Below are 24,385 nucleotides of genomic sequence, written 5' to 3'. Positions count from 1 at the left end.
AACTCTTAAAAAATGTGAATAGCACTGAAAAATTCACCTTTCTATGCATCGTATTACTTACTATGAGACAGTTTGTTATTTTCCTTCTTTCCCTATGTAAAATTTTAAGATGTTACAGAAGATGACTCATTTTCTAAGTTATCCACATAAACATAACAAAGAGAATGTGGAAGTTTATCTAAGTAATGATCCGACATTTCAGAGAACTGTATTCAGTTTATTATCAGAAATGTACTTTGAATCCGTCCTTGTCTTCATAATAGAGCCTATATTTTACCTGAATTTTTTCTGTCTAGCCCCATGCTACAGGAATTACATTGAATGATAGAGACTTTCTTAAGACAGTATAATTCAAATGTGTGCCTATGAAAAGGCATCATATAATCAGAAAACTGGATCATTTAGAGTTGGAATTTGAGTCCAACACCAGGTATTTTTCTCATAAAAAGACAATTAATAATAGCTGTATATCCAGAATTTACTCCACAGTTGGATACGTACAGGTTTGGTTTAACTTGGAAAATTAAAAATCATATTTTTTCAATATGATTTTCTGATTTCAAGTCTGTGATGAAATTACATAATAAATACATGGAACACATTTCTCTTAACTACTTGTATGATTATTAAAACAATAATCACAGCTATCAGCAAGTAGCATGAACTAGTAAGAATGTGAAGCCCTTTAAGTGAACTAATTTCATTTAATCTTCACAATAGCCTTTTTGAGGTAGATATAAATCTTAGTATTAACAGATGAGGGGATTGAGGCATAAAGCAAATTTCCCAACCAAGTAATATTGACTAGAATTGATTCAATGTCTGTTTTCCCCAAAGCCTATGCCATTAAACATGCTGCTTTACTGGTGTCTGGAAGTGAAATCAACCTAACTATTTAAAGCTCAACATTAAAAACTGGTAAATAAAACATAGCCTTGATCCTATAAAAGGTATCAAAAGTTGGAAAACAAGTTACAGTGCAAATTAGGAGGGTTTCTCACTATATTAAGAGCTCTTAGTGTTCAGGTATTTATAGTAGACAACTCATAAATGCTTGCAATATTGAATACAGTTTTGTAGTAAAGGCAAATTTATCCTTATACTCTTAAGGATAAAATGACACAGTGGAAAGAGCAACACATTTATAGTTAGAGCCTTCTCTGGTGCCACTACTTACCAGCTGTGAGATCTTAGTCATGGAACTTAGACTCCATTTGCCTCCATTTCTTCAGAGACTAATAAAACCTATTTCATATTTTGTAGGGAGAATTAAGTGACACAATATACATAAATTTGCTGTAACTCAAAGTCCTAATAGTGTTATTATTTCTAAAAACAACTGAAAAATAAGTGGATGGGAAAACTTTATTCTGAAATTAAATATTGAAATACTGAATTTTATAAAACAAGAAAAACATTTTTAAGTCATGCATTTTTTTAAAGATTTTGCTTATTTATACAAGAACCAGGGTACAGGCCAAATGTGCAGGAGCGTGAGAGGATTCACCAGAGACTGAGCAGGGAACAGAACAGGCAGACTGACTGAAATACACTGCTAAGGGGAGCAGCGGGTGAGCCAGGAGAGGTCTGCCGCGCCATGTGAGTATCTCCATGGCCGGCGGGGATTGAACCAGCACTGCAGAGGCTGTGGACAGTTTCACAGCACTACGCTCAACCACCTGTGCCACCATGGAGGCCCCTGAGTTATGCATTTTTAACTAAAATTGGGTGAGCGAATTTTCTCTTATCACAAAAATTTTCTTAATGTCTGGTCACAACCTAAAAAGGCTATCATATTAACAAACCACAAAGTCAAATATAGCATAATTAGCATGTTTATACATATCTTCATATATCTTATATGTACATATACACATACAAAACTATTATGGCAAACCTCCTGAAATATTCACTAGAATGGCTATATATTTATAGTAATTTTATTTCAAACATGTTTTAGTTTTAGAAAATTGTTTTATGAAAACTTTTGCTCAGCTAAAAAATGTTTTTTTAACTCCAAACTGTCATAATTCTTTCAACTCAGAATCTCAATTATAAGTGAAAATGATTCCTCCAGTTCTCTAGTCCATCCACCATACTTTTACAAAGAATGAAACATGTACATAGAGCTAAGTGACTTGTCCAGGGTTTCATATGTTTCTGATTTTTTTATCTGATTTTTATTTTGTCTGTGATTTCCCAATGGCTATGAAATTTAACTTATTTCTATTATTTGATGTAGAATTATCTAGCTGATAAATTATTATATTAACCAATATATTCAGTTATGAAATATTCTTTTAATTTTTTATTGTATTATTTATTGCAGTAACAGTGGTTTGCCACACTGTATATGATTAGGGATATAGATTCTCTCCTCTTCAGATGTATGTTACCACAACTCACCCGCCAGAGTACCCATAATCTTTCACCATAGTATATTGAACTCTCTCCCCCTTTTATTCCCAACAATTTCCCATCCCTCTCTGTTACACCACATGCACACATGTCTTTAAGATACTAAATGTTGATGTGTTCTCTCTGCCTCCTCTTTATTTTCCCAGTATAACATTCTATCTTAATAACAATAAGGAAGAAATTTCTGCCATAGGACACTCCCCTCCATTTAATGTTTGCACTCTTTATCTTCCCAAACTATTATTGGAAAGTATAGTCAGTGTGTTGGGAAGATATGAAGCCTTAGTAGACAGTGTTATCTGAAGTCATACATATTAAAAATGGTATGAAAGATATAACTAATGAAATTGGTGATCTAACCAAACCTTACGTGTGACATGTACCCTTAAATTCTTATGTTTTGTGGACAATTATAAATCAGAGACATACTGCAGGGGAGGAGGAGGGAGAGGCCTCAGAGGGAGGGAGGGAGGAGCACAGGAGACTGAGGTGATAGTGCACGGGTGCATTGTTGAAGGAAATTCTATGGGGACTACACCTGAGGGGGTGGGGGGAAGCAAATATTGTTTAAAAATGAACAATGATGTGAAAAAAAATTAATATTTTTTTAATTTAAATACATTAATTAGATCATGCTCAGTGAAATAAGCCAGAAAGAAAAAGAAAAATACCGGATGGTCTCACTCATAGCAGGAATCTAGAAAACTTAAATAAGGGACCAGGAAAAAGAATAACTATAAGAAAGAAAATATCAAAATCAACAAACAACTATGAACCAGAGACACTCTATGGGGGGTGGGGGGCGGGGAGGGGAGGGATTGGGGTCAAAATAAGGGGGTTGCAATTGTATGGGGAATATAAAAATAAAATTTATTAAAAAAAAGAAATTTGAAAAAAACACATTAAAAGTGAGTAGTGAATAAAAAAATAAAAATTAAAAATAAATTAATTAATTCTTATGTTTTGTAAATTCATGCACTTCATCTTAAATCAGAGCCTCCATTGATAGTACCATGGCTTCACATCAGATGGGGAGGGAGATAATGGGGAGACACAGCAAACCATTACAAAAATCTTCTAATCACCATCTAACCTGATTCATCTGTCCTGAGAATACTGGCCCAGTGCTGAGTCACTCACCCACTTGTAAACCACATTCTTGCATTTAGGTATGACTCTGATGACATAAGTATGTACAGACTGGGTCATGCCATTTAAAATGTTCTGCATTGAAATGTCTGCTCTGATAAGATGAAGATCTTAAAAAGTCTCATACATTAACAAACCCCATAAGTCAAGATGTTTCTTCTGACCTCAGGAAATCTAAGACTTCCTTTCGTTTATGTTTCTTAAAACTGCTTTTAACCTAATTAACAAATGCTACCCAACTCTGCTACTAAATTCTAATGAATCACTCATTCATTAGATCAAATGGGCAATATTCACTCCTCTGACATATAACATTGATGGGTATATAAACTTCCAGTATTTTCTGACTTATTTCACCTAGCATTGTTTCTTCTAGTTCTATCCATGTCATTAAAAAATGGCAAGAATTCATCTTTTTTATAGCTGAGTAGTAGTCCATTGTGTAAATATACCATATCATCATAATTCATTTATCTGTCCTTGAGCACTTGGGTTGTTTCTATTATTTAGCTATTGTAAATAGCACTACAGTGAACATAGTAATATGTTCAAAATAGTGTATTAACATTCTTCCAGTAGATACCTAGGATTGGAATTGCTGGATCAGATGGTAGATCTTTTTTTTTTAATATTTTGAGAAACCTGCATGCTATTTTCCATAGGAACTGAGCCTGTCTGTATTCCCAACAATGTGCCGGAGTTCCTTTTTCTCCATATTCTCATAAACACTTACTGCTTCTGGTCTTTTTTGACATGGACCACTCTCACAGGTGTGAAATGGTATCTTATTATAATTCTGATTTGCATTTCCCTGTTGATTAATGATGATTCCTAAAGAGCATGTTAATTGGGGAAATGGAGGAATCTGGGAATGATGATAAAATCTGTGAAACATGTACAGAAGATAAATGGGATTGTATCAAAGTCAAATTTTTCCAACATGAAATCTTGCTTGGGGGCCTTTTGGGAAACTTTTCATCTTACCCAATCTCAGAACACCTCCAAGTCTCTGTCCAGTTGTTTATTCTCTTAAGAAAATTTTCAAAATAAACAGTTTGTGTTTCTTCCTTCTCACAATCATTAATATTTGCTATTAATTTTTGTCATTGAAAATTTCACCACTTTATATTCTTAAATTGTTGCCTTGTACACAAGTGGGAGCTAGAGCTCTGGAATATTAGTGTGGGAAAGCCAGGATCATAGTAATGCTAGGGAGGAGCTCTCTCACTCTCCTGAGAACTATATGGCCCAAACCACAGTGACTAAGAGCAAAGGCCTTGTAGAAAAGTGGAGCCAAAGCTAAGCAGACTCCAAAAAAGTCAGTAATTCTAATGGGATGAGAAAAAAGAAAAACTTCCTAAAGCAGTGAAAAGAAAATAGACAACTAATATAACTGAGGCACCCAAGGAAGTCAAAAAGGTTCACAGTGAAAAGTGAACCAAGAACACAGCTTTGAGAATAGACCTAAAATAAAGAGAGTTGACATAGTAAAATGGAAACATCTTGGTTTGGCCACTTTGTTATTGCTAAATTGGGGGGCGGGGGCTTCCTCTTTTGCCTTACTTTAGACTACTAGAAAAATACTCCATAGATGTCTCATTGAAAAATGCTGCTATTTTTTTCTAACAGTGAGGAAGATAAACTCAACAACATTAAAAAGCTACTAACACAGGTGATAAATCTAGAAAGGGAAAAAAACAGCAATATAATCAGCATCAAACTTCCCCTGACCTAATTTTTGGATTTACAAATTTTTGCATTTATTTAATCACCTTTTCTACCCAAAACCATAAGATAGAACTTTTAATAGCCATAGAACTGCCAAATATTGAATGTTATATACCTTTGTCTTCTCTCAGCCCTTCCCATATCCACTTCTCCCCAACCAACGGGTTTTCATTCCCCCCAACTGGATAAAGATTTCCCCCTACAAGTGTAAGATATAGACTTATAAAAGTTGAGGTGATTAAATTAATCAAAACACTGAAGGAAAAACTAATAGGAGGAAAAAAAATGGAGTAGCCTATCAGTGAATTCTCTAAGTTTATGTAGAAATGATTTAAGATTTAACTTAAGTAGTGTGATTTAGATTCCAAATCACATGGATCCTGCATTTGAAAATGCAGGAAACTTAACCCCTCCAACACCAGGGAGGCCCTGTCAAAAAAACATTTTTACGGGCCTCCCTGGTGGCACAAGGGGTTGAGACACAACTTATAAAGCTATCTGCAGCCACCACAGCACAAATTTGAGCCCTGGGCAGGGAGCTACCCACATGGCACTGCAGACCTCTCCTGACTCATCTGCCGCTCCCGTCAGCAATGGATTTTAGTTAATCTGCCTGTTCTGTTCCCTGCTCTTTCTCTGGTGGATCTCTCATACCCCACACCTCTGGCCTGTACCACAGTTCTTGTATGCATAAATAAATAAACAAATCTTAAAAAAAAAAAAAACATTTTTAAAGATTTATTTATGTATACAAAAGTTGGGGTACAGGTCAGATGTTCGAGGGGCAAGAGGACTCACCAGACACAGAGTGGGGAACAAACAGGCAGACTGACTGAAGTACACTGCTGAGGGGAGCAGCAGGCGAGTCAGGAGAGGTCTGCTGCGCCATGTGGGTTGCTCCCTGGCCGGCCAGGAATTGAACTCGTGCTGCAGTGGCTGCAGACCGCTCCATAGGTTGCATCTTAACCCTTGTGCCACCAGGGAGGCCTTAAAATAATTATTTAAGTACATAAATAGATTGGGGAGAGTTTTTTCAGAACTAGTGATAGAAGCAATGGTACATGACAATTAGGGGTCTGTTACTGTTACTGTTACTGTTCATTATGGTGTTAGAGGCCAGGCACACACAGCATTTGTTGACTGTGAATCTAACTCTTGCATAAAAGGTACATCAAAAAACAATAGAACTACTTGAGATAAAGTAGTTTTGTCTAGTTAGGTGCTTGTTATGTAAGATGCAGCACCAAAATAAAGAAATATAACTGAGACAATTCCTACTTGAACAGACTATGAAAGCCTGGGTCAATATACAGCCTGCCCTTGGAGAAAGGCGGATGAACCGAAGAAACATCTAGATCAAGTGACTTCACACTTCAATGACAGGGCAGTCATTCTTGTCAATTCTTTGTTATTTCTCATTTGTTCTTCCTGCACCTTTTCCTTCTGAGGTGCCTTGCTTCAGGGTTGAGTTCAGTCCTACATTGCTGAGAAGAGGTTTTATTGGTAAGATGTCCTGTGACTTCTCTCTAATGCTGAGTTATCCATCCTCTTCCTCAAAGGGTCTGCCAAGTGTTTGTGCCTTCACAGCAGATCCTTGAGCAATGCCCATCTTGTTCAGAACTACTATTACTATTATTTACTAATATTGTAGAATATTTACATCTTAAAATATGTGCAAATACTTGTCAACAACAAGGGATTGTTGAGATTGTAGGGGTGGGGTTTTTATCCCTACCTGACTGAGGAGCAGACTGACTATTGTATCTAGGAAGTACATGGTTAGTGAAAGAAGGAAACAGGACAAGGACACAGGTAGCTCAGCTCTATCCTGACTCTGCTTGGCCAGTCATAGATCCTGTACTGATGCAGAGAAGTAAATGTTACCATATTACAATAATCCACAGAAAACCAAAGGGAAATAAATAAAAGGAAAAGGAAATCGTTAGTTAGGAAAATAAGTTACATTTCTTTGCTGTTTTTTTTTTTTTTTCCTCAATAATTTCTAGGATTAAATCACTGAACTAGGCAGACTGATTTAAGACCTGCAGGCCATTGCCCAACACTGAGTAATCCTGTACGATGTGGTGGGGGCCATGAGGTACTTTAGCTTTTGCTGTTTTCCCAGTTTCCTCATCCTTAATTCAGGAGCAGACAGAAATTTATATTAAACAATGACAAAATACATTTGAAATTTTACAAAATATTCTGACAAAATCACCTCATTCCAAACTACAGTTGCCTCCAAAACCAAACACCACATTTATCTTAGGATCCAGGATATCTGAAGAATAGTATAGGTCTGTTCAGTGTTTCTTCCACTGTAGGAAACTGTAAAATTCCACAGACACACCATACAATGTGGCTCTTATTTAGAAAAGGAAGAGAAACTGAAGGCTTGAGACAATATATTATTTGTTTTTAGTGTTTCTTACACTCAAGTTATTTGACTTGAGGCTGCAAGAAGCAAAGAGAGATAACCCCATATGAAGCTCCTCCTAAACTTCAAAACTTTGTTAAGGGTTTGAAGACAGATGTAGGATGTCTGCTTGCTTTGATAAGAAACTGTAAACCAAAGGACAAGCCTTAGGAAGTGGAAAGAAATATTAAAGTGTACTCATTACCCTACTTAGTAAAATTATGAAGATGAGCAGCTGTATTATATGTGTGAGGAGAAAGCTAAAATTCTTTAACACAGAACATGCATCTTTGTTACAGCAGCGATCAAAATTTTAATAATAGGTCAAGTAGATATGTTCTAGGAAGATTTTTAAATCAAATTTGAAAAGTTATAAACCTTCTATTGATGTTACTCCTTAATCATTGAAAAAATAAATTGTGTGGAACAAGCTATAAAATTTTTATTCATAGCTCTCTCGTTTTAGAAAGAAACATTTTTAAAAATATACTTCTCAGCTGGGATTATGCCATGTATGCACTTCAAAGTGTTTCTCTTTCTTGGGAGTTAGAAGGAACAAAAAATAATTAATTGTCAAAGGTTAGTGGAACTCGTTCCCAACCCATTCATTAATCTGCTGAAGATATTTATTGAACAAGTACTATGAAATAGAAACAATGGTTATTATAAAAAGTAAAAGAAGTGTCCCACTCCTAATTCTGATCTCTGATGCTTTCTCAGTCAACATAGGTTCTAGCTCTGAGTTTCTGCCACACTTCACTCTTAATTGATAAGCAAGTAAGAAAGAAAACAGTAGGATTTATTTATCCAGACAGCTTATGTAAATTATTTAAAACTACAGCAGTTTTTGTTCATGTTTAAAACTTAAAGCATCAAAATAAAACAGTGTGGAGGTTTTGCGCTTTCCTATGGATTTGACTTGTATAGACAGTAAATAATTCACACCTCTAAAACAGTGGAAATATATATACTTGGAATTTTTTATTTTACTTAATTGTATTAAAATTGTACTTGATTTTTCTTTTTACTGAAGTTTTTTGTTTGCATTGCTGTCATATTTTGATTACTTTGAACTTTATAAATATCAAAATTTTTATGAATATTAGATTTATATGCCCTTACTTCCTAATGAGCAAAACAAATGTTAAACATCTTTAAATATAGATAAATCTAAATTTTTAAATTGTAAGTTTTAAACATAGATTTAGCACATTAATTTAAAAATACAATTTAAAGTCTAAAACAAGTTATCTACATAGCTTAAGGTACTTGATTTTGCAAACATGAGTATAAATCTGTTTATACTAAAAATGGTATAAAATCATATTCCAATTTAAAGGTCTTAAAACATTGACCTGACAATCATGGAATTCATTTACATGGAAATGCTTCTAATATTAATTATTCTAATTACATGTCTCAAGTTAATGAAAGCACTAGAAGACCATATATGACACTAGTTTATTTTTAAAGAACACATAATGGTAATTTAGGAAAAATAGACTATACAATAAAAGACCCTTGTGAATAAATGAGATCTAAATGTTTAAATTTTACTGTTTCCACTCACATTTTCCTGACCAGGGTTCATTTTGTTAAACCTCTCTGAAAAGAGTTATGGTACATTTGGCTGGGAGTAGCAGAGAGCAGTGATCTACAGTCATGAACACATGACTGTGCCTGGTAAACACCAGGCCACAGCCATAAATCTGAAGTTTAAGGAAGGCTGGAAAGACTTTGGAATGAAGACTTGTGTTAAGGAAGAACTTTTGAGAGCAGTCAAATGGAAGAGAAGCTCCATAGGTTGACCCCATTTTTTTCCAGGAAACTGGAACCTACCCATCCATACCCATGCCAAAATGTGACCTCTGGTTTCTAGTCCTGACTTGTGGCAATTCTGGTTTCCAAAAGAATTTAGAGCTCTTACTCTCACACAGTGAAGGTGCTTCAGTTATGGTGTCTGAAGTAGGAATGTGTCTATGTTCCCTTGCTTGGGGAGAAAACAACAATGATTCCTAAAGATAATTATCTAAAATCATTCATATAACCTTAATCTTCCCATATTATGTAGTTGCTCCCTCCCCACCATCACCTAAGTTGGCTACAGAAACCTGAGACTGAAGAGACTGAAGTGTATAAAATTAGACTGATGAGGGCCTCCTTGGTGGTGTAGGGTTAAGTCTCAGCACTCTTACCACTGTGACCTGAGTTCCTTCCCGGCCAGGGAGCTAACAGCATGGTGCAACAGACCTCTCCTGTCTCACCCACTGCTCCCCTTAGCAATGCATGTCAGTAGATCTGTTAGGGGGAAAGGATGTCCTGAGCTAATTCCATGCAGGCTTTGTGGACTCCACCCCCACTCCAGACCAAAGCCATCAGGACATTGGGAAAGACAAATCCTGTCACCACCAAGGGAGGGTGGCTGGGACCTGAGGGTGGAGTTAAGCAGCCAGGTTTGGTATAAAAACCAAACACATGGGCCTTGGGGGGCTCGCTCGCTCTCTCGCTCGCCTCCTGGCTTCACGGCTCCTGGCTTGCGGCCAGTTCTCAGAGCGCCATTTGGGATTCCAGATCGGCGGATCGGGTAGGATGCATTTAAAACTTTGTCTCCCACTTTTCTCCCTGAGTTGTACATGTCCTCATTTGCCCTTCCCTTGTAAATAAACCTTTTATTAACCTTTCGTGTATGCCTGCAGTAGAGTATTGATAAGTCCTTTTGAGCGCACGGGTGAGGACCCACAGTCAGGCAACCCGTTTTGTATCCTGGCTGCCCTATAACAGTTCTACCTGTCTACTCCCCACTCTGTCTCTGGTGAATCCTCTCACCCCACTTCAACACCTCTGGCCTGCACCCCTGTTCTCCTATGTATAAATAAATAAATAAATCTTTAAAAAAACTGATCATAAGCATGTCAACTGCCATGAACCTCAACCCTCCTGTGGTGCAGTTGTTTAGTCACCAGACCAACTCATTTCACTGTAAAACACTGTATACATTCTTCCATCTGCTGGAATCATCTCATCGGGTAGAGCCAACTACTCTAGCTGACAAGCTCCTATCATTCTTCAGACCCCACCCAAATTTGTCACTTTTTGCATGGGCTATTGTTCCCTCTTTTCTCCCCTTGAATAATGTGCAGTTCCCTGTTGTATAAATCACTTGACTGAATTACAGTAATTATTTTTTTGCTTGTCTTTCCCACCAGACCATAAGCCCCTGGTGGGCAGTAGATTTGCTTTTATTTATTTGTGTTGCCAAGACCAACTGTGGGCTTTGCACATCATTGGCACACAAAGTGCCTAGTACACTTAGGTCAAAAAAGGTCAAGCAGTTCTAAATGTGAAAAAAAAGTCTTATTTATCTAGTCTTTCCCCTTGTTGCATCACTTAATTTTGTACCTGAAAGTGTTGTCAAAACTATCGCAGTTTCTTTAACTATTGTATTCCAGAGCCTAGTGATCAAGTACATTGATTATGAAGATCGGGAGATCAGATTTCCTATTCTAATCCCAGTGCTTATAAGATATATTACTTCAAGTAATGTACCTACACCATTTAATTAGTGAAATGGGAAATTATAATAGCTAACTTATATCAAGAATTTACTATGTCCCAGGCATTTTTTTACACAATAATATATTTAATTCTCCCAACAAATTTGAGGTGAGTATCATCCTCTCTAACAGGCATGGAAACTAAAGAACAGAGAGGTTAAATAATTTGATCAGGTCACACACACAGCTCATTAGTGGTAAAACCAGACCTCAGACTCAAACAGCCTATTTCCAGATCTCATCACTTATTGTGATCTAATACTGCCTCTTTACAATAATATTGCCAGATGCAAGTATTAAATGATGTAATGCAGGTATATAGCTTAGCACCCAGAAAGCCTTTTGCAGATGGCAGTTTATTTATTGTCATATTAATAATTCAGCCTTGCTTCTTAGCTTCAAACCAAGTACCAACAATTTTACATTTTTATTTAATGCTAAAGATGATGAACTGGAAATTCATAAACACACAGCATTAGAACTTATATCCAATTAATCCAGTTCAGTTAAATCCCAATGATTTAAATGAAAAACAAGTCAAAAGTATAGACAGATTTTTGTTAATCTTTTCTTCCTTTTCCTATAATGTAGCAGGGTCAAAAAAAGTATTCTTGTGTATCTTTAACAACTTGATATGTGAATTTTAGAAGTAATTCAAGTAACAGGCAGTGTTGAAAGCATGATTTCCCCCCAAGACTATTAAAAGTCTTCTAGATGTGAATTCAACAATGGGTCAGATTAAAAGGTTCATGTTACTCAAGGCTAGAGGTGAGATTATACTGGGATGGTGAGCTTTCTTCAGCTACATAACCAAACTCCTTAGAGAAATCAAGCAATCCAATAGCCAGATCTAAAATAATTGCAACACTGGAGTCTCTTCCTAGAAGAGTTATAGTCCCACTTTCACAGGGTGTGCCCTCTTGGAACAGAATATATATATATATATATATATATATATATATATATATATATATATATATAAGCAAATGGCAGAAACAGCACCAGGAATCCCTTATCCCTTTCACAAAAATTTCTATGGTAGGAAGGAAGACATGGAAGATGGAGGTTCACTACAATCTCATATTTAAACTCTTGCTTGTATTAAGTAACTGCAACCAGATTATCAGTACTGTTTCAGAGGTTAAAGATCAAAACATTTCAAATACAGTTAGAAGATACAAAAAATAAACTGCTATTGTATTAACAATATGTGAATAAATTCTCATATGGAAACAGGTAATTGTAGATAAAGCCACAAGAGCTGTACAAAGATTTTTTAATTGTTTCAGACTAAAGTCATTAAAAACAGGATCATAGCAGGAATCTAGAAAACTTAAATAAGGGATCAGGAAAATGAATAATTATAAGAAAATCAAAAATCAACAAAATATAAGAAATTATATTATAAGAAAATCAAAAATCAAAATCAACAAAAAATTATGAACCAGAGACACTTTTTGGGGGGTGGGGGCCGGGAGGGGAGGGATTGGGGTCAGAATGGGGCATGGGCAGTTGTATGGGGGAATATAAAAATAAAATTTATTATTAAAAAAAAAAACAGGATCAAACATTTAAACAGCTCAAATGCCAAGTTAGTGATCAGATTAGTAAAATTTACATAAAGCAAGTGGAGAAATGCTGTTTATAATGTAGCTAGGCAGCAAATTTTGATTGGAAAAGCCAGTGAAGTAAAAGGCAATTTGGGTTCTGATCCCATCTTTAAGCTACAAAGTCTATTTTTCCCTTTACTTTTGCCATTTAAATTAAGAACTAGATGTTACTCTATGATTTTAGTGCAGAATTCAAATTAAGTAAACAAATTGCAATGTGATAGTATGTGCATCTTTTAAAGGCCCAGCTATTTTTCTAACTAATAAATGGATTTTTCATGGGTGGTAATAGAAGATCTAAGCTCTCCAATTTATGACTCACACTAGTTCGCTTATCCCATTGTTGTCATTATATTCCACATTGCTTAATGTGATTGGAAAAGAAAACAAATTGTCAAAACTATTCAGTTTTTTGAGAATCCGAAATATATAATTTTAAGAATATTCTTTTTATTTTCATTACAGCAAAAAAAATTGTTTACTTTCTAAGCTGATTTCTTCTCTTAGTTGGTGGTGCTATCATCAATTCATTTAATCAGACAAACTGGAAACATAAATCAACTCCTCTCTCTCCATTATAGTCTACAGCCAAGAAATTATCAGTTTATCATTTTATATCCTAATTCTCAAGTAGGTTACTTTCACACACTCATTACTTCCATTGCCTTTAAGTCTTTAGCATATCAGTTGTATTACAGCATCAGCAGTCCCACAAGTAAATTCTGTTCCTCTAAATAGGTCCACTTTACACAACTACCACAATAATATTATCTAAAACACAAATCTGATCCATTCAAATCCCTGGCTAAAGTAATGTGACTGGCTTCCCACTGCCGACAGGATAAATTACATCCTTCTTAATTGCCACTGAAAGTCTCTATGATCTAATCCCAGACTGACGCTCCATGATAGCTAGTATTGTTTATTTCTTGTTCCCCATGGTATCCACAGTGTTCAGCAAAGTTTCTGATGGAAAGTAAGCATCACTTAATATTAAACCAATAATATCACTTAATAAATTTTGTTAGCTGAATATGTACATAAATAACACTTTTGGTCTTGTTTCTGACACTCTCTACTGAGCAGTTTGTTCCTCTAGCAAGATCAAAGTGTGTCTAATTTCCCACATTATTCAGTCATTTAGTCCTCTGTCTCCTCCTCTTTGGTTATCTTCTTTCAATGTACACTGCCTACTCCAAAAAGCTTTCACAATTCTCCAGACTCCCAAAATACCTGGTGAGGCATCAGTAAATCTGAACTAAAGATGACATAAAGTTATAAACCATATTCCTATTCCCACAATGTAGAAAGTGCCCACTTATCACTTAGGTAATAAGTGAAATGGTAATTCTAATACAAGTACTATCTATCTATCTATCTATCTATATATATATATATATATGTTATTTATTGAGTGTTAGAAATCAACTCAGATTCACAAAATGTGCTTCTTCATATAAATGCATCTTTCTACAAAAAAATAAGGTGCATTAATTCTGTTTAACATCTTCAAAACAGGTCTTAAGATTTTGATTTCTTGTTATCAAACATTAATCAAAGATTTACTATCTGTTTTGGTCAGTGTTCTCTGAAAAATCTATCTAAAATTCATATTTATGTAAACATTTAAAAAAGATAATTTCAAAAGTATTATAAAATTAAAGGCAATATATTATATTATCATTGCTACTAGATACATAATATATCTTTCCTGTATGAATAATGTGGATGTGATCTTTATTTGGCTGCTGTGTAAGGTCATTCCAGTTACTGACTAGTGATTAATCTAGACATATTAAGATCGGCATAAAATGCTATTAAATTAATCTGAGTTTGGAGTCATATCAGTCTCTTAATTTTATAGTTAGTGATAATGTTTGAAATCTCTGTATACATATTTACAGTGATAGACATTGAAATGACAAACCTCATAGTGTTTTAATATTTATATAAAAAAACACATGGTTTTTCTAGTAATACTAAATTTAAAATAAGTTTGTTTCATAAGTAATCACAAAACGCTATCAGTAAGGGAATTATTACATACTTAATAAACATATTTTTGCAATATAAAATTAAAGCGCATAAATGCATTTTGATATATTCTCAAAATGCCTTACAAGAAAGTTAAGGGGATATTACATTGTTTAGCCAGCTGAATTCATTTATGCCTTTGCAAGTATTTTTGAGCACTACTGTGTTCAAGGCACTGGAGTGTACACAAGAAATAGAAAAAATACAATTATCTTTTAAAATGATTATATCTCAAAATGTGTACAATTTATAGATATTGTTAGTAGTCTAATCATGGGAAGAATTAAGTAGAGCAAGGAATCTGGAATGTATTTTGTAATAAATTTTAAATCACAAATCGTGTGAGGTTAAGTTCAGTGAATATCTAGAAACTGTGAATGACTATGATTAGAAGCAATGAATGACTATCTAGAAGCAATATAAAGAATAGTTAAAGGTTATGAGACTAACCAGGAGACTACTGCACAAGTTCAGGCATGAAGAAATGAGGGCCTATGAGAATGGAATTAAATTATGACCTATAGAATCTTTCACTATTATATGTTATTGATTAGGACCCAAAAAAAAATCTTGTAATTTCTCTTTGGGGACATTTGGTCTGGTAGATTTTTTTTAATACCCACAATATCTTACTTTACTTGTAACATAAAACTTACTGTGCTATGTTTTAGTTATATACCTATTTGCCGCTCTCCTTAGCTAAGTCTTTAACATGTGACAACAAGGAAGTAGTAACCCTATAGAAATACTTTTGAGGGTAATATTTATTAATTTATATAGTATTTTTTCCATGAAAACCCAATGGAGAAATAGCAGTTTTATATGTTCTTGATATCATAGATAGTTGTGCTTCTATAGAGAAATTCCATTATTTTTATATTATGAGGAATAATTTTTTTTTTAATTATTTGTTTTTTTCTTCTTTCCTATTGCCTTAAAAAAAAAAAAAAAAGGCCTCCCAGGTGGCACAGCGGGTTGAGCACAGCGCTGTGAAGCTGTCCACAGCCTCTGCAGTGCCGGTTCGATCCCCGCCGGCCGTGAAGCAATGCTCATGGCGAGGCAGACCTCTCCTGTCTCGCCCACTGCTCCCCTCAGCAGTGTATTTTGGTCATTCTGCCTTTTCTGTTTTCCACTCTGTCTCTGGTGAATCCTCTCACCCGCCCGCACATCTAGCCTGTACCCTAGTTCTTATATAAATATGGCACAAGGGGTTAAGCAATGTACTATGAAGTAATCTGCAGCCTCTGCAGCACGAGTTCAATCCCCGGCCAGGGAGAAACCCACATGGCAAGGCAGACCTCTCCTGGCTCACCTGCTGCTCCCCTCAGCAGCGTACTTTGGTCAATCTGCCTGTTCTGTTTCCCACTCAGTCTCTGGTGAATCCGCTCACCCTCCACACCTCTGGCCTGTACCCCACTCTTGTATGCATAAATAGATAAATCTTTAAAAAAGAAAAAAAGAAAGAAAAAGAAAAAAAAAGAAAGAAAGAAAATCTTAAAAAAAAAAAAAAAACTACACTCTCCAAAAACAAGGTATAAAATGTCAGGGGATTTATTTTATATGAAATTCTCAATTCCTGTTTCCAACTTATTTTTGCTTCCTTATTTCTACTTGATTCATCTATTAATTTCAAATTATTTTCTCTTAATCAGTTGTTTACATTTATGTAAATCACCTTAAGTTTATTTTAAACAAACTGCATCAAAATTAAGGCAAGTAGATGTTCAATAGACATCTTTTCAATAATTGAAGGCAAGAATACATTATTGAATTTAAAATTAAATTGAATTTACATGTATCTCTTTTAAATGGCCTTATGTTAGATAAATTATTATGTATACCTTAAGCTTCTATCATCATTACAAGTTCAATAACCAAAATTATGGTTCTATTAAAGAGCCACTGATATTCTATTCTACCTTTATTATACATGTATTGAAACTTTTTTCCACAGGATAATTCTAGTGAGTTAGCAATTTAATTAATAATATGAGGTTTCAGAATTGTGCTATTAAAATTAAAGTATCACTTGTATTCTTCCATGTAAAGTGACTGTGTCCTCACTACTCTGAGGCTATTCAGACTAAATTCTGTTGAATTTTTATTACAGATGACTCTTACTATTCCTACTTTAATAAATTTAAGCCACATGAGGGAAAAGAAAAAACTGTGGGAAACTTTAGGAGTAGTGGGTGGAGTGGGGATGCACTATGTTTTTTTCAGGATTCCCAGAACTTCAGTAAGCTGACATGTGTAATAGCTAAGGCATTAGAGACAATAACAAGTGCTGCTTTTGCACATTGTAGTTTCCACTACAAAATTAAAGTTTAAAATGAAAAGTAGGCAGCAAAATTATTCAGATGAATTTAGCTAGAAATGACCAACAAAGGAGCACATTTTTATGCAAAGTTTCCACAGAATAAAATTTCTAGAATCCATTTAATATCTGTACATTTTACCAAAACTAAGAAAAGATAACTATATTAAGCTACATAAATTGCATCATTAGTCAATCTGCTTTCTACATATTATCCTTGTGGGAATTTCCTATTGAGACAAACCATCAATAGCTTATTTAAACTTAAAAAAGTTTAGCAGTTGTTTATCACAATGTCTATCCTAAATATATAAAGGTAAGCATATGATTTATTTAATAGTAAATTTAGTGATTTTTCCCCTTAAATAACTATTATACATTTTCATTTATAAGTGAGAAGAATTAAACTTCAGGGGAAATTATATCCATTCTATCAAAAAATATAAGACAATCATTCAGATATGATCTTTCTATGAAGACTTAAGCTCTGAAGAGGAGGTTTTAACAAATTTTTATTTCTTATAAATCTTTTCAGGGCCTCCCCGGTGGCGCAGCGGTTGAGCGCTGGGTTGCGAAGCTGCCCGCGGCCTCTGCGGCGCCGGTTCGATCCCCGGCTGCTCCCGGCCACCGGAGGAGGGTCCCACATGGCACGCTAATAAATAAATAAATAAATAAAACATGCCTCTATTGAAAAAAAAAATTAAAAAAAAAAGAAGTTTAAAAAAAAATCTTTTCAAAGGTCAGCACTTTCACAGAAGATTTTTAAATTTATATCCCCCAAACCAAATTACTTAATGGTTTGTGGAATATCGAGGTACATGAAATGTTTGAGTGTACATTAACATATTGCTTTTTAAAGAAAATAATAAAATCAGAAGACAAAATATCAAATTTTTATAAAGGCAGATATGTTAGGAAGTGAATTTCAGATGTTCCTCTGAAAGATTATTTTCCAATTTAGCAACATATGTCATCATTCCATTGCATCATTATCAATAAAGTACAGCTTTGATTGCAATCACTAATATGTTGAAAACATGCCTGCTCAGACATTCTAGTCAAATAATATAAAATTTATGTTCAGATCTTTTCAAACTTCTACAAAGTTATCTCTTGATAAATGTAAGCATTATAATAATTTTATGAGTTTAGTTTTTATTATTTGAATACAGTCTCCTGTCTATTCAAAATTAAAGTATGAAAAAGGAATTAGACAAAGAAATCATTTTGTCACTAGACCTTTAGAGGATTCTTTTCATACAAGTTATCTTGGAAAACATTTAAAAATATATCATGTTTAACAGAGTTTTTACTCCCTCTTGTGACAGCTAAGTGAAATGTAAATGCTATGTTAAAGTTTCAACAGTACTTTTAATGAAATTCACAAAACTTACCTAGATTACAAATATTCATTAGAATGTAGTTACTATAAAGTCTTTGTACATGTAAAAAAGAATTCATTGAAAGAGACCCAGCTCGATAGATCAAAATTAACTTTACAATTTTTAAACATAAATTTCTTCCAGTTTAGTGAGGAGTACTTATAAAGAAAAATAAATGTTAAAAAAATGGGGAAAATGCCATGCTATAAAAGGAAAGCAAAGCAGAGAGGCTTCTAGTCCCAATGTTAAGAGAATGGCTTCACATGGAATGTGATGCCAAATGAAAGAAAGGAAGAACATTCCAATAAATAATCCTGAGAAGTGGACAAATATTTAAAATTTGTAAGCAGCAGGATATTGTGAGATGGTTGATATGAGGCAACAGAGAATGACAGAGAACCTTTAAGCTAAATTCAGAAATTTGGACTTCATCACAGGATAAAGCCAATAAACTAATAAAAGAATGACACAATCTAGTAGGCAGTGAGACATACCACAGTAAAGAACTGTTTGGAAAGAAGCCAGATTGGAAGCAGGAAAACCTATTGGAGACTGTCACAGCATCAAAGAAGAAAGTAAGTGGTTGTTCGATCTAAGGCCATAAGTGTAGCAATATGAGAAGTGGACAAAATTTTATATTGAGAAACTGCAGGATTTTTGAGATATTTGATGATGAAAGGAAGAAGAAAAAGAGAATTCAGCAGGAATGTTCCTTTTTCTGCCTGCTGAATGAAAATGCCATTTGTGAGATACAAAACAATAAAAAAGAAAGTTTAGGTGAAAGTGGATAAAATTAAAACATTTGCTATCTCAGGAAATATAATGTTAGTTTGAATTCTTAAATCCACATAATTTTTCATTTGAGAAAAGTGAAGAATATTGCAAAGTAAGTATTGTGGTGTTTGGGTGCATAAAATGACTATCAAAAATAAGAAAGCCTGGTCTGATTATCTCTAAGAACTGAAGTGTGATTGGAAAGGAAGTACCAGTGTTGACCTATGATGTGATTTTTTGCCACCAGTGCTAAATTGTCCATTTGCTGAAGCATGAAGGATAACCATTGAGTTGATTCAGGATTGGTGCTGTACTAGGGAATGAAATAAAAAGTGAATTTACCAAGAAAAGGAATGAGCGTTGAAGACAGCTGAACGTTCAGTGCTGCAAAGTAGTGAATTAAATAGAAGAGTCCAAACTGTGGTTCTCGATGTTGGAGGCATAATGATCTGGGGAGCTCCAAGATCTACTGATTCATCTCCAGGGATTACAAAAATTCTCTAGAATGTGGCCTACCTGGGGCATCAGGATTTTTAACATGTTTCCAGGTAACTTTAGTGTGCACCTAAAACTGAGAACCATTGAACTATAAGGATATTAAATTGGTAGTTTGACTTTAACTTGTAAATGGGAAAGAAGTAAGAGTTACTAAAAGGGCCAGGATGTGACTAAGGGAATAGATGACTGAAGTGTTTTGGAACTAAAGATCTATGCAAGAACAGGATGGGTCATTGACGTTTGACATTAAATATACCTACAGAGATGTCAAGACTGGGAAGGTTTAGAAACAAATGCTTTATTTAAATTACTCTTAAATTTAAAAGATAAATATAAACAGTTGTTGATGACTCATCCAAAATCATGCAATATAACTCCTGAAATAATCCTAAAATTATTTTAGATGTATTTATAAAATGTTTCTATGTTTCATGTGTTATATATAAAATATGATGAGATATCTGTACCACTAAACATGTGTTATTAGTAAAATTAAATCCCATGACTTCATGAACCTCTCTAGGAGGGGAAAATATAATATTGTATCAATAACTAATAATACATGGTATATATAAAAAGGCAGATTAAATATGGATTTAAACAAGAGTAAACATACCTATCCTTTTTATCAGTTTATATTCACCTAATAAGAAACTCTCTTCCCTGATGTTGATTTATATCAGGGTTATCAGTGGGAAGGCATAATATTGCTAATAAGTTTTACCTAGTTCTAGAATACACTCTTCAGCTTCCCATCAGAAAAAATATATAACTTCCCATCAGAAAAAATATATAACACTAAATATTATTTGGCAGTGTTACAATAGTAACTGCTAATACTTAATTTAGACTGTAACTATGAGGCTATCTACAGATTACATTCTATTGTAATGAAGTTCTTTAGGCACTTTAGTAAATAAATTCCTATGGTTGCAGTTCAAGATTGATTCATCTTACATCCAAGTATGTATATATTTTGTCATAATTTTGGAATTTTCTCTAAATTTTAAGTAATATACCTTTTGAAATTATGCTACATATATGGCATTTACTTTTTTTTCTAAAAACATGTAGTTTCTTTTTTAATTTTTTTATTGAGGTAACCTTGGTTTATGATGTTACATAGGTTTCAGATGTACAGCATTTTATGTCAACATCTGTATGGACTAACAAATGTTGACCAGTGCAGGTTTTGTCTGCCATTCACCATGCAATTAACCCTTTTGTCCAATTTACCCACTGATAATTCAAGAGTGTGGTGAACACTATTTTGTTGTTTTCATTTAAGAGTTTGTTGTGTTTTGTTCTGATTTTAAAATTTGTTTTGTTTCTTTATTTCCACATTAGTGAAATCACCTAATGTTTGTCTCTCCTCCTGGCTTACATCACTAAGAATAACACCCTCTAGGTCCATCCATATTGTTGCAAATGGCAGGATTTCACTTTTTTGTTGTTGTGAATAGTCAAGTTGTTTGTGTGTATATAACACTTCTTTATGTAGTCATTCTTTCATGGGAACTTAGATTTTTTCCAGCTGTTGACACTGGGAATAATGCTGTGATACATGGGGTTACATAGATCTCTTCAAATTAGTGTTTTCTTATTCTTCAGATAAATACTCAGAAGCAGGCTAATTGGATCACAAGGAATCTCTATTTTAGTTTTTTTGAGGAATTTCCATATTGTTCTATAACAAGAGCAACAATTTACATTCCTACCAATAAGATACAAGGGTTCCTTTTTCTCCACATCCTTGCCAACATTTGTTGTTTCTCGTCTCTTTGATACTAGCCATTTTCAAAGATATGAGATGATATCGTATGGTTGTTGTTGTTTTTAAGATTTTATTTATTTATTTATTTTTGTGTAGAAGACCTGGAGTGCAGACCAGAGGTGCAGGGGGTTATGAGGATTCATCAGAGACAGAGTAGGGAGCAGAACAGGTGGATTTACTGAAATACACTGCTGAGGGGAGCAGTGGGTGAGGCAGGAGAGGTCTGCTCTGCCATTTGAGTTGGCTCCCTGGGCCAGGCAGTGGGCTGAGTGCTGAGACTTAACCCCAAGGTTACCAGGGAGGCCCTCTTATTGTTGTTTTGACTTGCATTTTCCTAATACTAGAAGACGAATATCTTACAGTGTCTGTTGGGTGTCTCTCTGTCTTCTCTGGAGAACTGCCTGTTCAGATACTCTACCCAATTTTTAATTATCATGTTTGTTATTTTGTTCTTAAGTTTCTTCTTTTCCTAAATTAATATAAAAATTCTTTCCTTTTCTTCAGAATTTTTTTGGTAATTTTCTCAATTCTAAGGTCTGTATATTCATGTATAGCCTAAAAGTTTAGCTGATGAAGAACATATCAATGACAGTAATTGTTAAATCTAATTTCCTTAAGTATGTTTTCATTGTGAAACTATAGTTGATAAAGAGTAAATCAGTATAAATTTTCCCCTACCGTGGTCAAATTCAGCTTTTTTTCTTTATTTGCCATAAATGGAACATAATATAAAGAAGTTCCCAAAAAGATTAATTTATACCTAGACTAAATTTTAAAATACAAATACAAAATATGTACATCATGAGGAGTATTTTAGCAGCAGACCCAGAAAGACAAATGCTGGCTCTCACCGTCTAAAGTCTGGAGTGGAGAATTTATTTCTGTTGTAGAGGTGTTGGTAAAGACTCAGGTCACATATGACACTCATTTTGTGTCTGTGTTCACCAAGTGCATTTCTGGTTTGTGGCAAAAAACATTATGTCCCGAGAACAGGAGCACGAGGTTATGTTGGCTGTTACATTTCTTACTGTCAAATAACACACTATATAAAGCTTTCTATTTTACGTATTTAAGTCTCCTATGAATTTAGTCAGTCTGAGTCATCTAACGCATCTGACTAATTTTAGGATATTGACAAGGTTAAGTCTCTGAATCTGTAATTTTTTATCAGAGTGAAATCACAATTGTTATAAATCAACCTGTGTTGATCTCTTGATGACGAAATGTTCTCCCCAGCCTCAACACTTCTAAATCTCCATAATAGATTTCTTTGTAGCAAGAGACTGAATACAACACAAATAACTGATAGGCTTTCCTTGTATCAATCAGGATGCCTCTTTGTGATCAATATATTGGCATTATAATCAAGTATTTATATCAAGGCTTTCTCCTCATGTGATTCATTCAACAGCAAAATTAGAAGAAATTACCATAGTTACAGATTGACCTTTTTATTGTAATATGGCCTTTACAATAAATCGTTTTACTGAAAATGTTCTAAAAGTGAAAGCATTTCAATACTGATGAATAATGGAGGAATCAACAAGAGACATTTAAAGCAAGGTTTTTAAGATATTTTAATGATTTTATGATATATAGCCATAAATCAACAAACCCTGTATCACACACCTTTCCCCCATGGCTGAGAGGAAGGAGGACAAAGAAATCAATAAAAGGACCAAGATGAAAATGACAATCAGTGGATACTTTATTAATATTAGAGCAAAGTACAGGATCACCCAATGACCAGGATCACTCCATAACCGAAGACCTATGAGATACCCTAGACAATCTACTTTTTCCTACCATGATTTTCATTCACCACCCCTTCCACTCACACAAATATACCTGAATACTAAGTTTGATATCTTATCACTTTCTGGATAGCTGTAAGATAAAGAAAGTTGAGAAGAGGAGTTTGATCCTGGGTAAAATTACTACACAACTTTACAAAGTAGAAAACAGGCAACACAGAGTAGAGCCTAGCCTAAAGCCATTTAAGGTTTGGAAACCTACACTTAATTGTGGTCAAACAGAGTGTAGGAGTGGTTGGTGGTCAAAGGTACTAGCTGGTCAAGAGACCCAGGTAGAGTCAGGGTTGGCACAAAGTGGATGAGATGAGAATTCTCCTAAGATTAAAATGTAAACACAAGTTTTGGCTTCCTAGGAAACTGTGAATCAATTTATTCCTATTTAGTTTTATGCTTTCTCAATTTTTAAAGGAGAGTGTACCTAAAAGTTGGAGAACCAGATTCTAATTTGTTATATTTGATAATCATTTATTTAGCATTGTCATGGTTATTAAAAAGAGTTTTAAATATTTCACTGAAGATTAACTGTATTGCTTTGATTTATTACCAAAATTACTGTAAATAATAAAAGCTTTATTCTCTAATCATCTGAGGTCTGAATTATTCTCTCAGGTACATCTGTTTCTGTCAATATTGAAGAGTTTCTGAGAACATTCATTTGAGATCACTCTAGGCATAGTAAATAATGTGTTTAACCTACTACATTTATTTTGATAAATAGTCTTAGTCTTAGTCTCTACATCATTTATTTCCTTGTCAAGGAAATATATACAACCCTTTTTTCATTTTCTGAAAATTAATTTTATTCACTGTCACCATCCCCTGGGATTTAGTCATGCCAAAGTTTGCATAGCATCAGATTATTTCATCATGAAATTGTGAAATGAAATATTATTCTGCCAAAGATTCTTGATTATTTC

This window comes from Talpa europaea, assembly GCF_964194135.1.
Source record: "Talpa europaea genome assembly, chromosome: 1".
Classification (NCBI taxonomy): Eukaryota; Metazoa; Chordata; class Mammalia; order Eulipotyphla; family Talpidae; genus Talpa; species Talpa europaea.
Note: the sequence above shows the minus strand (reverse complement) of the source record.